General features: G+C 35.4%; 1 protein-coding gene and 1 non-coding gene across 2 annotated transcripts in view; one reads left to right on the top strand and one right to left on the bottom strand.

Moving 5' to 3' along the window:
* The window catches only part of LOC127865756 (mitotic spindle assembly checkpoint protein MAD2A-like), a 50789-nt gene that overhangs the window by 4148 nt on the left and 29676 nt on the right, over positions 1-16965 (top strand). The window lies entirely within an intron of this gene.
* Positions 806-878, bottom strand: Trnai-aau (transfer RNA isoleucine (anticodon AAU)). Its single transcript has one exon. It is a non-coding gene; the product is annotated as a tRNA-Ile (tRNA).

The raw sequence follows: 16965 nt of genomic DNA, 5'->3' as shown, positions 1-16965 counted from the left end.
AATTGTTTTATTTGATTCTTCATTGTCATTAACTCTCATTTGATAGTCTTCACTTGCTTTTGTTAAAGCTGAAATTGCCAGATTTAATTTGATTGTAAGATCATCTACTTTATGTTCAAGATTTTCATGTTCAAGCTCAAGCTCTGCATAGCTTCTTTTCATTTGCCTATTTTCTTCAACAACACTTTTTGTTTGGTTTAAGATTTTTTTAGCTAATTCTTGTTGTCGTTCATTTTCAAATGACCCTGCAATGGATTCTGATTTATCAGTCAACACAAATTCAGATGATAGGTAGTCACCAAGACTCAGTTTTTTACTTTTGTTCTTCTTTAGTAATTTAACCTTTTCACAGCATTTTGAAATTTTTCTCCTTAGGCTATCCCTATTATTTGCGTTGAAGTTATATTTTTCTATGAGAATATTTGAACATTCCATATCGCTTTTACAATTCGCTCTCAACTGCATTAGTTTTTGTATCGTCAAATTTTTATCATTTTGAGGTTCCTCGAAGCATGGTTGTGCTTCTGCCATGGCTAATCTAAAATTGATAAATGTTCATCTGTAAAACTTTCATGCGATAATTAAAATTAAACAGAAAAAAAATCGGTTACTTCATTATTTTTTAGGGGAAAAAATCCAATGTCTTTATGATGATACTGTAATTACTACAATGCATCTTTTGATTTTCTTAAATTTACATAATTGTTGGTACAAGTAACAAGAGTGAAAACAAATTTCATTTTAGATTTAAATTAAGAAAAAATCCTGATTTTCGCTATGTAACATTTATGAAGAATAGTAATATTGGCCAGTGTGGGGGTCGAACCCACGTCTCCGCATTATTAACACGACACTCTAACCAACTGAGTTAACTGGCCGCATAATACATGAATCAATTTATTAGATTTTAAACGTTAAATGTTTCCCAGCAAAAATTAGAATATTTTCATTCACGATTATTAATTTATTAAACAATTTAAGGTAAAAAAACAGAACAAAATACAAACACAACAAACACAAACCTACCGGGTATGAATTCTGTGTATCCTTCTTGCAGCTCTCGAGTTTAAAATCAAACCGAATTCAACGTGGAAAAAACACCGTGAAACATGTGTAAAAACGGAAAGATCAATGCAAAGAAACATTTTTATTCTTGAAAAATGAACATTGAAAGCATGGCAAAATATACAGCATATAAGCAAGTCAAAATACAGATTGATTGTTGATATTATGCTATACTAAAACACTATCCGAAATCATGTCAGCTCTACTTTCACTTTCAGTATGTCCAAATTTCTATTACATTTCATGGTTATAAAATAAGCTTTTTGCCAGTAAATTAGGTAGCACCGACATTATCAACACACAAGCAACAATAAAAAACACTTTATCCACACTGGCATACATCCGGAACAGTATCTGACAGTGACAATAATCTGTCATACCCTTTTTATTTGTCTCGAAGAATTGACAGTTACTTTATAAATTATTAGTTTGTAAACAAACTACATAATGGATTTTTTTTAATCCGAGAATATTCGTCGAAATAAGGCAAGTTATACATTTTGGGACATGATATTTACAACTTGTATGCGCATTAAATGTATTTAAAATCGTTACGATTCGGCCCAGTTAAATCGAAAATAAAGTTGCATTGTCAATACTGAAAAAGCGTTGACGACATACGTCCGCCATGACTGATTACGCCGGGTGGGAAAATTTTCATACAGTGGTCTCATTTCGCCATGCTTCCGCTGATCATTTCAAGCGCAATTGGAATAATAACTATTGCAATCGATTCCTGAAAAGTTTACCTTTCTAATGATACCTGGCCGAAAAAGAAATTTACATGTTTTCTAGTCTAAATTCTCGACATTGTTTTTGTTTATGTTACATCTCTGCAGCCGCAGATCGCAGAAAATTCGGCCGACCACCATCATATAGATAATTTTGTAACGAATATTTTGATTGGATAATATCAACCAATCAAAAACGGAATCTCCGCGGAAAGCACTTATTAGCAAGGGTATCCTCCCGAAAAAGCACTGAATCGCGCGTCATCGACTCGCTCTCGATTCAATACTATTTTTGTCTCACTATTGACGTCACGTGACTGAACACCCTAACATTGACAAAATTAAACAATATATTGTGACATCGGCCCGATCGGGTAATTTCCACATATGGGTATTTTCGACAACTGCGCATTTTCAACTGTTAACATGCATACCACGCATACTCAACAGAAGTCACGTGTTGTTAATACATAGCTCATTTAACGATGACCTAATTAACCATTTTATGGCTATACGGACTGTAAATAAACATATTTTAAATCAAGTCTGGTGCTTTTTTAGTTCTGGCTACTATAACTTTAAATGTCGCTTTTTATGATTTTGACTGGCGCGACATTATAGTTAGGCCAAAAAGAAAAATAGTTTCCGGTCACCCGACCGACACTATCTTTTTGGGGCCGACCCAAAAACTTATTATCCAATATTTGCCTTTTTTGTTAATTTTTCCCCGTCGAGTTCCGAGTTCGGCGATTTTTTTCCATCTCCGTCCGGTCGAATTAGGCGATTACCAGAATTATTGTATTGTGACCTGCAAAATAACATCCCGTCGCCGCGAACGCTTTATATTATACACATTGTGCAATCGGGGGACCAGCCTGTTTTTCCCGCAAAATCGATATCCGGCGTTCCGTTTGATTGTAAACATGGCGTCGTCCATTTTGTCCGTCAGTTTGAACAAATGTATTCATCATGCCGGAACATGCCATTAAAACACAAGAAATTTGCATTTTGGATTGAAGTCACAAAGATGAGTTCACTCCTTTCCACCTATCGCCACAGTTATGTGCCTTACTATTTGATACAGCAGACAACTTTCAAAAAGCATTGTGGCAATAAAAAAAAGAAATTGCTTATCAAAAGTACTACCTCCTTTTGCAACATTACTTTTTAGAACTATTTACATATAAAAGGTTTTTCCCAATTTTAGAGAACTAAAAGTAGTCTGCAGCATAATGAAAATTTTCACCTTCAGATGGTAAAGAGTTAACATTGTGTGAAATATCTAACAACAAATATTTTATATAACTGATCCAAACTGCTATATTTAGATATTAGAACAGTGTTCAACACTTTACACTGATTTATGGAAAACATGTAAAATAAAAAGAATTTTAAATAATAATAAGTTTTTCCTACCTTAGCCGACCCTACTTTTTTCAGGAGGTGACCTGAAACACAACTATTTTTCTTTTTGGCCTTATGGACCAACCCCATTAGAAAGGCAACCAGAAATTCCCAAAAAGTTGACAGTTAACAAAGACCTGTCCAAAACAGCTTTTAAATGCAGTTATTGGCCCAAATCAACCACTTGATCGGAAAGATTGACATTTTTCACATTTAACTGATATATTCTTTCACAAACTACTATCTTAAACATTTAAAATTTATCTTTTCTGCTCTTACATATTGAGAAAAACAGCGATGTGACAGACTTTCTTGAAATGCGAATCTCCCGAGATTTCACGGTCATATGACGTTATTTCGATTTTATCATATCATATCATACCATGTGCTCAAGTGTTTGCAAATTCAGAATGACATTTCCCGGTATTTTAGATTATTCTGGCTTGTTTTGTAAACAAATTGTAGTGTAAATACAAACTCAAAGTAAATATAATTTAAAACTACCTGATTCACACTGAAATCAGTTGTATAATCCACCAGACGTTAGTTGTTAATCACAAATAATAGATTTCAGAAAATGAAAGTAATGTGTACAATTTCAGCATAAAATGTCAAGGTCGATCCGAAAGTATCCAAATGAACACTTGTCACATGACAGAGCGACAATGGCGTCAAATTTGTGAATTTCAGACTGATGAGAGTTATTTTCATCTATTGTAAGATGCATTTGAAACATTTGAACCTTAAAATATTCCCCGATGCAGTAATTTATATTCATTCACTTATATATGTAGAAATGTATCCAAGAAAATGAGCTTTCATTGATTTATAGCGTGACATAAATATGTTACGTCTCTGGTTGACTTTCGATACGGGGTTGGCTTCAGCGTACAGGTCTGTCAATACTATATAAACTGTACGCTGAAGTTTCTTTAGCTAGTGCTTTTTATGCCTTTAAACTTATCCCTGATAATCAACATTAAAGTTTTACTTTATTTAACAGCAACTCCAATGTTTGAGAGTTAGGCCTAAGGAAAAAACATGTGTGTTTCAGGTTACAGGCTCAAAAAAATGAGCGTCGGTAGGTCGTGATTTTTTTTATTTGGTTTGAAAATGTTTGATATTCGTACTGATTTTATACCAACATGTTTTAAATAATTTAAATGAAAGTTATGCACAAAACAATGCAAGATATTACAGATAAAGGCCTTATTGAGATAAGGCCGAACAAAAAATAGGTCTGGTCTCCTTGGCAAAAAAAACAAGGTCGGTAGGTAGCCTAGGGATTTTTTATTCATTTTTTGCTCGGCTGTTTTCGGAGAAAACCCGAGGTATTGTCATAGCCAGCTTGTCGTCCGCTGTCCGCGTTGTGCTAAAACCTTTACATTTTGTTAAGGTTTTGAACATTGGCTCTTAAATCAAAGTGCTTCAACCTACAACTTTGAAACTTTACATGTAGCTGCACCTTGATCAGTTCTACATGCCACATCCATTTTTGGGTCACTATGTCAAAGGTCAAGGTCACTGTGACCTCTAAAAACAAAAAAAAAACAAAAAAAATTCTGACAAGCTTTCATTTAGTAAAAACTGCACCCGCAGCCGAGCGTGGCACCCATTATGCGGTGCTCTTGTTTTATTTGGGTACTTGAATGGAAGGCTACTAAAGCTTGTAATAAGAAATACATGTATATATATGCTTTGTTTCTTGATATTGCATCTTATATGAACGATAATGAACGATTTTTTAATTTTTTTTGGCGTAATCAAGTACTGTTTCACACTTGAGGTTACTATTTCATTTAATAAAACACGGAAACATATGACAAGCGGTTGGACGCATAATCCGAAGAAACTAGGTTTTTCATGAGAACCTAGGTTCTCGAGCGTAAACTAAGGTTTTCAAATGAGAACCTAGGTTCTCATGAAAAATCTGGTTTCTTGAGACTTCATAAACCTAGTTTCTCATGAGAACCTAGGTTCTCATGAAAAACCTGGTTTCTTGGGATTTCATAAACCTAGTTTTTCATGAGAACCTAGGTTCTCATTAGAAACTAGGTTTTTCATGAGAATCTAGGTTCTCATTTGAAAACATTAGTTTACGCTCGAGAACCTATGTCCTCATGAAAAACCTAGTTTCTTCGGATTATGTGTCCAACCGCGTGCCATAACATTAACATAAAAACGAACGCGAAGCTATCAAACTTCGCATAGAGGGAACGATCGGTTTTTAGCTCACCTGAGCGCAACATGCTCATGGTGAGCTTTTGTGATGGCCTTTTGTCCGTCGTGCGTTGTCCGTTGTGCGACATCAACATTTGCCTTGTTCACTCTCTAGAGGCCACATTTATTGTCCAATCTTCATGAAATTTGGTCAGAAGATTTCTTTCCATGATATCTTGGATGAGTTTGAAAATGGTTACGTTTGCTTGAAAAACATGGCTGCCAAGGGGCAGGGCATTTTTCCTTATATGGCTATAGTAAAATCTTGTTAACACTCTAGAGGCCACATTTATTGTCTGATCTTCATGAAACTTGGTCGGAAGATTCATCCCAATAATATCTTGGACGAGTTCGAAAATGATGCCGGTTGGTTGGAAAATGGCCGCCAGAGGGCGGGGCATTTTTCCTTATATGGCTATAGTAAAACCTTGTTAACACTCTAGAGGCCACATTTATTGTCCGATCTTCATGAAACTTGCTCAGAAGATTTGTCTTAATGATATCTTGGATGAGTGCGAAAATGGTTACGTTTGCTTGAATAACATGGCCGCCAAGGGGCGGGGCATTTTTCCTAATATGGCTATATAAGGCTATAGTAAAATTTTGTTAACACTCTAGAGGCCACATTTATAGTCCGATCTTCATGAAACTTGGTCAGAAGATTCATCCCAATAATATCTTGAACGAGTTTAAAAATGATGCCGGTTGGTTGAAAAACATGGCCACCACAGGGGCGGGGCTATTTTCCTTATATGGCTTTAGTAAAACCTTGTTAACACTCTAGAGGTCACATTTATTTTCCGATCATCATAAAACTTGGTAAGAAGATTTGTCCCAATGATATCTTGGATGAGTTCGAAAATAATTATGTTTGCTTGAAAAAATGGCTTCCAAGGGGCGGGGCGTTTTTCCTTATATGGCTATAGTAAAATCTTGTTAACACTCTAGAGGCCACATTTACTGTCTACTCTTCTGTCGCTTCATGAAACTTGGTCAGAAGACTCATCCCGATAATATCTTGGATGAGTTAAAAATGATGCCGGTTGGTTGAAAAACATGCCAGAGGGGGCGGGGCATTTTTCCTTATATGGCTAATTGGCTATAGACTAGTAAAACCTTGTTAACACTCAAGAGGCCAAATATATTTTCCGATCTTAGTGAAACTTAGTCAGAAGATTTGTCCCAATAATATCTTGTTATCTCAGGTGAGCGACTTTGGGCCTTTCAGGCTCTCTTGATATAATTAAATTATAAAAATACTACCGAAAATTACAATAATTTGAAATAATATTTCAAATGTATTTCCTTTTTAAAATAAGTCAGGTGTTATTCGATATAAATATGACTTTGCCCGGTCATTGGATTTTTTGCTACGCTGAATTCCAAAATGGCGGAAGAAAATGGCGGCTCAGCCTTCGTGTCAAGCCACCACGCTCGAGCAGACGGCCATTTTCGACGATATCGGCATGGTATAAACTGCGGGGTTTGCTGTTTAAATCGCGACCGAATAGTGTAAAACAATATTGTCATGATTTTTGTACGCCCCCAAAGGAGGGCATATAGTGATCGGACAGTCCAACTGTCTGTCTTTCCGTCACACTGTGCATTTAGGTTTCGCATTTAGGTTTTGAAAAATGCTCATAACTTCTATGTCGCTTCAGATAGCAACTTGATGTTTGGCATGCATGTGTATCTCATGGAACTGCACATTTTGAGTGGGTCAATGTCATCCTTCAAGGTCAAAGGTCAAATATATGACTTCAAAGCGGCGCAGAAGGGGGCATTGTGTTTCTGACAAACACATCCTTTGTTTTATTTAAAAAAAAATATTAAAAAAATTGCAGTTGGGGGTAAACTGACACGGTCGGTCTGGTAACCTGAAACAAACATGTTTTTTTCTTAGGCCTTAGTCTGCTTCACTCGTAAAGCATATTATCATAGAAAGGCCAAACAAAATAAATTTTGTGGTTTGGGTAACCCGACCCTACCTACAAAGCAAAGAAATTGCAACAAAATGGCTGGAAATTTGTTTTTTTTGTCACGAAAAAGAATAATTAAGTCGCTGCTCTCATGGGGTTTCCTATACATCTCCAGATGGTATCCATGTTTTCCAAACATGGTCATTTAAAACGCAAATTTCTCCACAAGAAATAGTTTTCTTGAGAAAACCTGCTGAGAGGTTATGGCAGACATGTGTAAGTTTGTAAAAATCCTTTAATTATCGTAGTGGCTTGCAAATTAAAGCAGTTTTTCTCCCCTAAGTGCCTGAACATGGCCCATTTCGTCCGATCTTCTTCTTCAGGGAGCCACATTTCGCTAATTTTAGGAAAATTTGTCAGGATTTTTTCTACATGTAGACCAATTCCTTTGTATTCAATGTTAATACACAGTTGTTTCAAAATGGACAATTTACCTACCCTATGTAAGTTCACGCTAAAATACAACGCTGCTCGAATGGTATTACGCTGCTCACAAGGTATCGGGTTTCCTGGGGTGATACTGTTCAATATATAAAACGTGTAAAAGTTGTTAGAGTCTTTACATCGTTTTTATTGATAATGAAGATATTCCATCAATAAAGGAACTGTATTTGGCAATTACAAAAACAGTTTGAAATATATTTCAGTGTGTTTTTTTGTTCAAAATTGGGGTCGGTATGCAACCCCATTCCCAATGGAAAAAAGTATATATTTTTCCCAGGGCTATAGATAACTTTTGGGGTATATTGGGTAATTCACCCCCTGTTTTTGACAACAATTGGGTTTTTGTAAATTCAATAGAGTTTTAGCAAAAATTTTCACCCCCTACTTTTGAGCTTAATTGGGTTTTTCATTCCGGGTTTTTTAACTCAATTGGGTAATTTAGGGAATAACATATATAAAAAAAAATCTACTAAGGTAACAATATTATTCATACAAATGGAATTCAAAAAGGTACCTGTACATAACAACAAACAATTACTGAATTTCTTATCAAAGTTCATACATTTTTGCGTTGAATAAGACCGAGTTCGTGAAAATCGCTGCTCAAATTGATGAAGTTATGGCTGTTTAAAGCGATGTACCCCGTTTTCGGGTCATTTTGAGTTGAATACCTTGAAAATGAAAGTAGAAATCAAACATGGCTATGAATAATAATAACAATAATACCCCAAATATTGATAACCACTGGAAAGATTGTCTTCTTTTCTTCATAGGACACCATATAAACTATCCGATACATTTTTGTACCAAAAATAACCATTCTAAAAATACGCCCTGTGTTCGTAAGAATTGCGTTTTGTTACGCAAGGTTTTTTACTGGAATTACGTTATTAAATTTTTATTTGCGTTTTGGTACGCTTTATTTTGAATTTAATTACATTTTTGGTTATTTAAATAGCGTTATAACGCAAGTACGCTGGTTATCTATAGCCCTGTTTTCCCATATTTGACCTTAACATTTACAATTGACAGGTTTAAAAAATAACAATAACATATAAATTTATGTTTTTATGCCCCCGGATCGAAAGATCAGGGGTATATTGTTTTGGGCCTGTTTGTCATTGTATGTGTGTGTGTGTGTGTGTGTGGGTCCCAAAACTTTTACGAAAACTTTAACCTTGGTCATAACTTTTGTAATATTGAAGATAGCAACTTGATATTTGGCATGCATGTGTGTCTCATAGAGCTGCACATTTTGAGTGGTGAAAAGTCAAGGTCATTCTTCAAGGTCAAAGGTAAAAAAAACAAATTCAAAACTTTAACAAAAACTTTAACCTTCTTCATAACTTTTGCAATATTGAAAATAGCAACTTAATATTTGGCATGCATGTGTATCTCATGGAGCTGCAAATTTTGAGTGGTGAAAGGTCAAGGTCATCCTTCAAGTTCAAAGGTCAAAAGAATAATTCAAAGCGGCGCATTACGGGGCATTATGTTTCTAACAAACACATCTCTTGTTAGATCAACATTTAGATAATCTCCCATCCAGCTCTACAATTAACACTTTATTAAATTTAATATTTAAAACACTTATTCTTACTTTTGAAGCATTTGTTAATAGCAAAAAAACAACATTTTATGATATATTTACCAATTTTGGTAAAAATGCCGGGATTTTTCTCAATCCAAAGGGACCCGACCCCATTCCAAAAATGGTGAGGAGAAAAAAAGAGGCTCTTACAGGAAGTATGACCCTGGGGATTTTACAAAAGCCTACCAAACTGTGGTAGAGGATGGGATTCCAATGGGAAGAGCTGCAAAAAGATGTTCACAGTTCCCATAACCAGTGGAAGAAACTTCCCGTTCGGGAAACTAGGGGAATATCCATATTGGTTTCCTAATCAGGAAACTCATGGACAAAATTTGCATTTTTATTCCCGATCAGGAAATAAAACAGAAATTTTATGGTGGGTTCAGAAAAAGGACTGGGTGAAAACTTTAATACACAAAAAATCTGTTTTCAATACCGCCTTTTGGTAGAGGAAATACATATCTAAATTTTTATCGTGCAATTTTGTTTTATAGGCCCTGGTTTTCTTTCAATATAGTTGCAAAATTTGTATAATATACGTAAAAATGGTAAAATCAGTGGTTTCCCGAATTAGAAACCAAATTTCCAGATCGGGAAACTATCAGAAATGACAGTTTCAGAGGTTTCCTGATTGGGAAACATAGTTTCATAATCAGGAAAAAGTACATATGTATCCAGTTTATGTATACATGTATTATTTCTAGACATAAACACAAACATGGCATCAAAAGTTGAAGGTGGACGTTTTCCTAAACAATTTGGCACTAGTTCTATGCATTCATACTGGAAAATTCAGGCTTATCAGAAAATTGTGCAAAGAACAAAGATCAGAAAAGTACAAAAGCCCATTAATACCACTGAAAATTAAAAAATAAATAGTTTGAAGTGGTATTAACGCAAATAAAGGCGTAACTACGCTAACAAACACGTAATAACGCAAACAAACGCATTATAACGCTTATAAACACGTTATAACGCTAAAAAGGCGTAATAACACCAAATTGAAAGGCGTACAAACGCTTAAAAGGCGCAATAACGCTCGAAAAGGCGTATCTTTTTTGCCCACTATTAATTAATTCAAATGTTTTTAATAATTCCTTTTCAATGTATAAATATATGTCATATAATAGCTATGTTCCTGGATGAGTGATTTAGAAATATAAATAGTGTTTCTGTAATTGGGCGTAGCTCTTTTACATCACGTTTGACGTAGATGACTTGATAATTTATGCAGCAGGAGCATTGAACACTAATGGAATTACAAACACGAGGTTATTAATATTATTGTAAGACACGTATAATCGAGCTAGCAGTTACACAGTTAGTGTTTTATACGCGACAAAAGGCTTTAATGCTTTTGGGTTGTTGTTGTTGTTTTGCAAAAAGGGTCCTTAAATATGGTTACATGTTAAATGCATCAAGATACTTAAGTGCATACATTTACATGCTGAAATGTGTTTGTTAAGTATCATCCCTGTAGCAAAACCACTATAGATTTACATGTTACACAGTTGTACAGTCCTTTTTTGCTAAATATGGGCCGTAACTGTCCATACGTAAGTAACGTAAACATGATCCAAAATATCCAGACGCACAAGTGCACATGCTGGTTAATATATGTTTATACAGTTTCATCACTCAAGCAGCATTACGTATCGGGTTCAACTTTACTCTTCATTTGTATATAGATCCAGCAAAGTATTTATAAAATGAGTTTGACATTGAAAGGGAGGAAATCAGCAAAAAAGAGGAAAAATCACACACCTAACAGGTAATAAACGGGGAACTGGTCGATTAATACCCAACTCAACTTGCACCGTGGTCAAAAGTTATTCATACCTATTTTGGTCACCTAGTAACAATCAAAGAAAACTCATACCCAAAATCGAAATACATGTATATAGAAATAGGTGTATGATGGTCAGTTTATAAGTCTAAATCATTGAGATGATGTCTTCTTTTCCCTAAATGTTTCCACTTAATCCTTTACCACTTAGATACGTATTTTGACGCCTTTGTATAACTTAAAATCATCTTAAACTAGAGATGGTGCGACAGAGGCCAACGCGTATCCCATCGCTGTATGTTTGATCCAGGGGCGCCCCAGGGTTGGTAATGCGGCCATGCATAGTTGAGATTGACCGTATTGTCATAAGAGAAGTTCAGTATCAATTAGAAGTATATCGGTGTAGAAATGAAGAAATTATAGTAAAAGGCAATTTTGGGTGGGCATGGCCTATACGGGCGGGGCGCCCCAGGGTTGGTAATGGGGCCATACATAGTTGAGATTGACCGTGTTGTCATAAGAGAGGTTTAGTATCAATTTGAAGTATACCGGTGTAGCAATGAAGGTATTATAGTAAAAGGCAATTTTGGGTGGGCGGGGCCAACTTTTAACTCAGTTAAGCACAGTTTAGCGCAAATAAAACTCGCTTTAATTAGCAAGAACCAACTTCTGCCAAGAAAAACTCAGAAAAAACACAGTTTTATGTTGGTTTAAGTGTGTTTTGGTATGAAAGTGGGTTATTTTTTGACATGGGTATTACGAGCGACACAAGTTGAAATAGTATTTTAACTGAAAATGTGTCATCTCTGGTTATGTTGAACAAGCAATACATTTGAAAAAAGATATTTTGTGTATATCTTAATTTCACAAATTTAAGTTTAAACTGTACGTTTCTAAATAATTAAATTGATGACAAAGATTTAATTGTCATTTTTAAAGTTATTAGTTGCATTCATCACATACAAATAAACTTGTATATTTCATTTCGGTTTATAAATGAAAAAATCTAGCCACGATACTTAAGATTGAAAATTGAAATCAAGCTGTCTAACTAACTGCAAACGTGCAAATGTACGCAATCCTGATATGGATATTGTCTATGAACGGGTTGATCTTTAACGCAATAATCGATATTACAACGATGCAAACGCGCAATCATGATGATAGTAGCTTGATAACAAAAAAGCGAAATTACGACAGTACACTGACGATAAGGCGATAAAACCTTGTGTTGTCAGCATTGTACTGTCGCATTATCACCATCATAATGCCGTTATATATTGCATTGTCATTATCGTACAGTCGCGTTATCATTATCGCATTGCCGTAATATTGCGTTTTCGTAATCGAACTGTCGCGTTATCATCATCATTATGACGCGTAATCGCCACCGTACTGTCACCTTCCGGTGTGGATGGTTACAATAACAGCATTGTTGCTTTATCGAGTATTGTGTATAAAACCAATCCATTCATAGGGAATGACAATAAGTTGATTCCGTACAAATGTCAGGGGTGTGATTTTTCCGCAGATCCGCGGATTTCCGCGGATCGGGTTGTCTCGGATGTCACTTCTGAGATTTGCGTAAATTCGTCTTAAAAAATGTGGGGGAGAGGGGCTACCACCTATTTCATAAGCGGCCCGAAATATCCGCGGCCCGCGAAATCTCTCCGCATTTTACACTGGTAGATTCTGCCTAAGCATTTTTAAAACGAGCCATATAATTGGCTGTCGTTTCCCAATCTTCCAATTAAAATTGTGTTCTTAAAATGCGCTATGTGATTTGTTTGCAAATGGCGCCGTTGTGAAGAGAAAATTAAGATTATTGAAATAACAAATAGCAATCGTATAAACGACTGCCATCACCTAGTCTGATAGGAATAATGAAATGTGTTTGTCTAAAAAAAAGACTACGTTTTAGATACAAGCAACACATATTTTGTTAAGAAATGTGCCCATTGAATTTGTGTCACGGAAACCAGTGTTTGCAAATTGGAGTGTAGTCTACTCACGAAGTAAAACAATTTAGAGAGTATCGTTCGAACATGGAAATAGACAAACATGATTTGATTATTATATGTCTGTGGGTCTGTGTATAATCAGATTCATATGCATATTCTGCTTTATTTTGTTTGTCACGCTGTTCAGTTAACTGAGTCTGAAATAGCTTTGAACTGAGTGAAGATGTGAAATGCAAGATATTGAAAGGTAAACAAATTAAATATATTAATTTAACTCAGTTAATACATCATTAACACCAGAAGAACACTCAAGTGTGTTTGTTTATATTTAGTCTATTAACTGTCATTCAATACATTGAAAAACTGCTGCTATTGATCACAATAAATACTTACTTAACTGTTTACTTTGCATCCTCAGTATGTTAAATGTGAAGTTTAACAGGTTTTTATAAAGAAATATTGTTATGAAGTTCAAAAAGTTGTTTATTTTAATGTCTGTTTTTATGTTTGTCATTGCGTTATGCGCGCCATTCGCGTAGTCAAAATCAGTCAACAGAATTTTCCTCTCCTCTGACTTTGCCTCAATCACACCCCTGAAATGTTGGTTGCCTATTGTGGCTTTCAGGGACGATTTCCAGAAAGACTGAAATTGTCTTTACAAATTCAACAAGCAAATTCATTGAATTGAAATCCCCCGCCAATATTCTTCTGGACACAAAAGTTTTCTGTATGGATGGACAACGCCAACGTGCATCATCCTCTTATCCATATATATACTCATACCAAGTTTCAATGAAATCCGCCAAAGCACTTCCAAGATGTAGCTCCAGACACACAAAAAAGCATTTGTTGAAGATACAAAGGGCCATAACTCTATTATTAACAGATAGTGTACAATGCCATTTGGCGTGCATCATCCTTTTATCCATATATATACTCATACCAAGTTTCAATGAAATCCGCCAAAGCACTTCCAAGATATGGCTCCGGACACAAAATGCCGGACGGACAGACGGACGGACAGACAACGCAAAAACAATATCCCTCCGCCTATGGCGGGGGATAATAAACTCAAATGTACTCATAACGCCTTGGTTTAAATTAATGTTTTTGAAGAAGCCATCACTTTATATAGCACACAAGGCGTTATTACGCCTTATAAAGCGTTTGTACGCCTTTGAAATTGGCGTTATTATGCCTTTTAAGCGTTTTTACGCCTTTTAGTTTGCGTTATTATGCCTTGTTTAGTGTTTGTACGCCATTTAGGTTGGCGTTATTACGCCTTTTGAAGCGTTTGTACGCCTTTTACTTTGCGTTATTACGCCCCTTTTAAGTGTATGTACGCCTTTAAGATTGGCGTTATTACGACTATTTTAGCGTTTGTACACCTTTAATTTTGCGTAATTATGCCTTTTTTAGCATTTGTATGCCTTTATTTCGCACTATTATGCCTTTATTTTGCGTTATTACACGTTTATTAGCGTTATAATGTATTTATTTGCATAGAAACGCCCTTTTTCGCGTTGTTATGTTTTTGCACTCTTTTATTTAAAATGTAAGTGGTACTAATAGGCTTTCTTAAAAAAGAGTCCACAAGTATGAACAGCTATTCAATCAATGCTGATAGTTTCCCGATCAGGAAATTTGGTTTCTAATTCGGGAAACTACTGATTTTAACATTTTTACGTAGATAATACAAATTTTGCAACCTTATTGAAAGAAAACCAGGGGCTTAACGTAAAAATTTAGATATGTATTTCCTCTACAGAAAGGCGGTGTTAAAAACAGATTTTTTGTATATTAAAGTTTTCCCCCAGTCCATTTTCTGAATCCACCATAAAATTGCTGTTTTATTTCCCGACATTTTGTCTATGAGTTTCCCGATCAGGAAACCAATATGGGGATTCCCCTAGTTTCCCGAACGGGAAGTTTCTTCCACTGATAACCACTTTAAAAGATCGGGTTAAGGGCAGGTATGAAATAGACATCTTAAGGTCTGTGCCACACACTTTGTTAATGCAAGATCAAGAGGCATTTTTAGCTAGCCATTTGCAAAAAATGGCTGAAGTAGGCTACGGCTACTCACGCCAGGAAACCGCCAATTTGGCTTCTGACTTGGCTGTCCACTTAGCAATAAAACAGAGAAGGCAAACATTGGGGTTTGACTGGTTTTATGGCTTCATGTCCAGATGGCCATATTTGAAGTTGAGCAAGCCTAGAAGTCTTGAACTTGAACTTTCACATGTCATGTCTGCAAATCAGAATTATATGAACAATTACTTTAAGAAACATAATGAATAATATGACATGACAAGAAAGCTTGAATGCATTTTTGATATTAATGAGAAAAGACTGAATAATGAACATAAACCACAAAAAATGTTTCTGGCAAATTATCCAAAACCCAGGCAGTTAAATCGTTCTGGAAAATCAAAAATGTTACTTTGCTTGGATGTGTTAGTGTTGTCGGACATCAAATACCAGCGATTTTTTTTCTTCTTTATCAAGTACTGGAAAAAGGCACTTTCCCAATCAGTGAAAATCTATTTATTATGCCCCCCTTTAAAGAAGAGGGGGTATATTGCTTTGCACATGTCGGTTGGTCAGTCTGTCGGTCCGTCCACCAGGTGGTTTCCGGATGATAACTCAAGAACGCTTAAGCCTAGGATCGTGAAACTTCATAGGTACATTGATCATGACTGGCAGATGACCCCTATTGATTTTGAGGCCACTAGGTCAAAGGTCAAGGTCACGGTGACCCGAAATAGTAAAATGGTTTCCAGATGATAGCTCAAAAACGCTTATGCCTAGGATCATGAAACTTGATAGGTAGATTGATCATGACTTGCAGATGACCCCTATTGATTTTAAGGTCACTAGGTCAAAGGTCAAGGTCACAGTGACCCGAAATAGTAAAATAGTTTCTGGATGATAACTCAAGAACACTTATGGGTAGGATCATGAAACTTCATAGGTACATTGATCATGACTGGCAGATGACCCCTATTGATTATCAGGTCACTAGGTCAAAGGTCAAGGTCACAGTGACAAAAGACATATTCACACAATGGCTGTCACTACAACGGAGAGCCTATATGGGGGGCATGCATGTTTTACAAACAGCCCTTGTTTCTCTATTGCTGTAAGCAAAATCCTAATTGAAGGTTTTCAAAAACAGGAGACACATTTTTTTGGTAAAAAAAAAAGCAACATTAAGTTAATTTTCCTAAGCAGCACTACAGCTTGAACCTTAATAAATAAATTATTGACCACTTGCATGGGTCTAGCTAGGCTCAAAATTTAGTGAGAAGTCACTTCTCCCTAAAGCTAAAATTGGGAGAATTGGTAACATCATTGGGAAAAATGGTACATTTGCGTAATAGATCTTAGTTTTACTTATATTTTGCAGCAACTTAAAGGATGAGTGGTTTCTGTTCAGCGTTAAATAAACTCTTCACTTGTTTTAAACAATAAGACCTGTTAAGTGTATAAAACTTTCATTTTTCTTATTTTTCATTGATTGTTGATAATGATAGTACTTTTATTTATTTTTTTTCCTGAACAGGTGTATCAAATAAACTTCAGTTGTAACAAACCAGTAATGTTCAGAATCATTTTACTTCCTTGTTAATTTTAAGCAATTCAACATTAAATCAAATTCATATTTTGTTACAAATATTTATTTTAAATTAAAAATTCATTTAAAATCTCATTTCACAGCAGGGATTCCAAATCTAACCTGTAAATAAGCCCCATATTTATTGCCATTGCTAGTTTACCTTTT

The sequence above is a fragment of the Dreissena polymorpha genome, chromosome 2 (genome assembly GCF_020536995.1).
Source record: "Dreissena polymorpha isolate Duluth1 chromosome 2, UMN_Dpol_1.0, whole genome shotgun sequence".
In the NCBI taxonomy this organism is placed as follows: Eukaryota; Metazoa; Mollusca; class Bivalvia; order Myida; family Dreissenidae; genus Dreissena; species Dreissena polymorpha.
This window is presented reverse-complemented; position numbering and strand designations above follow the sequence as displayed.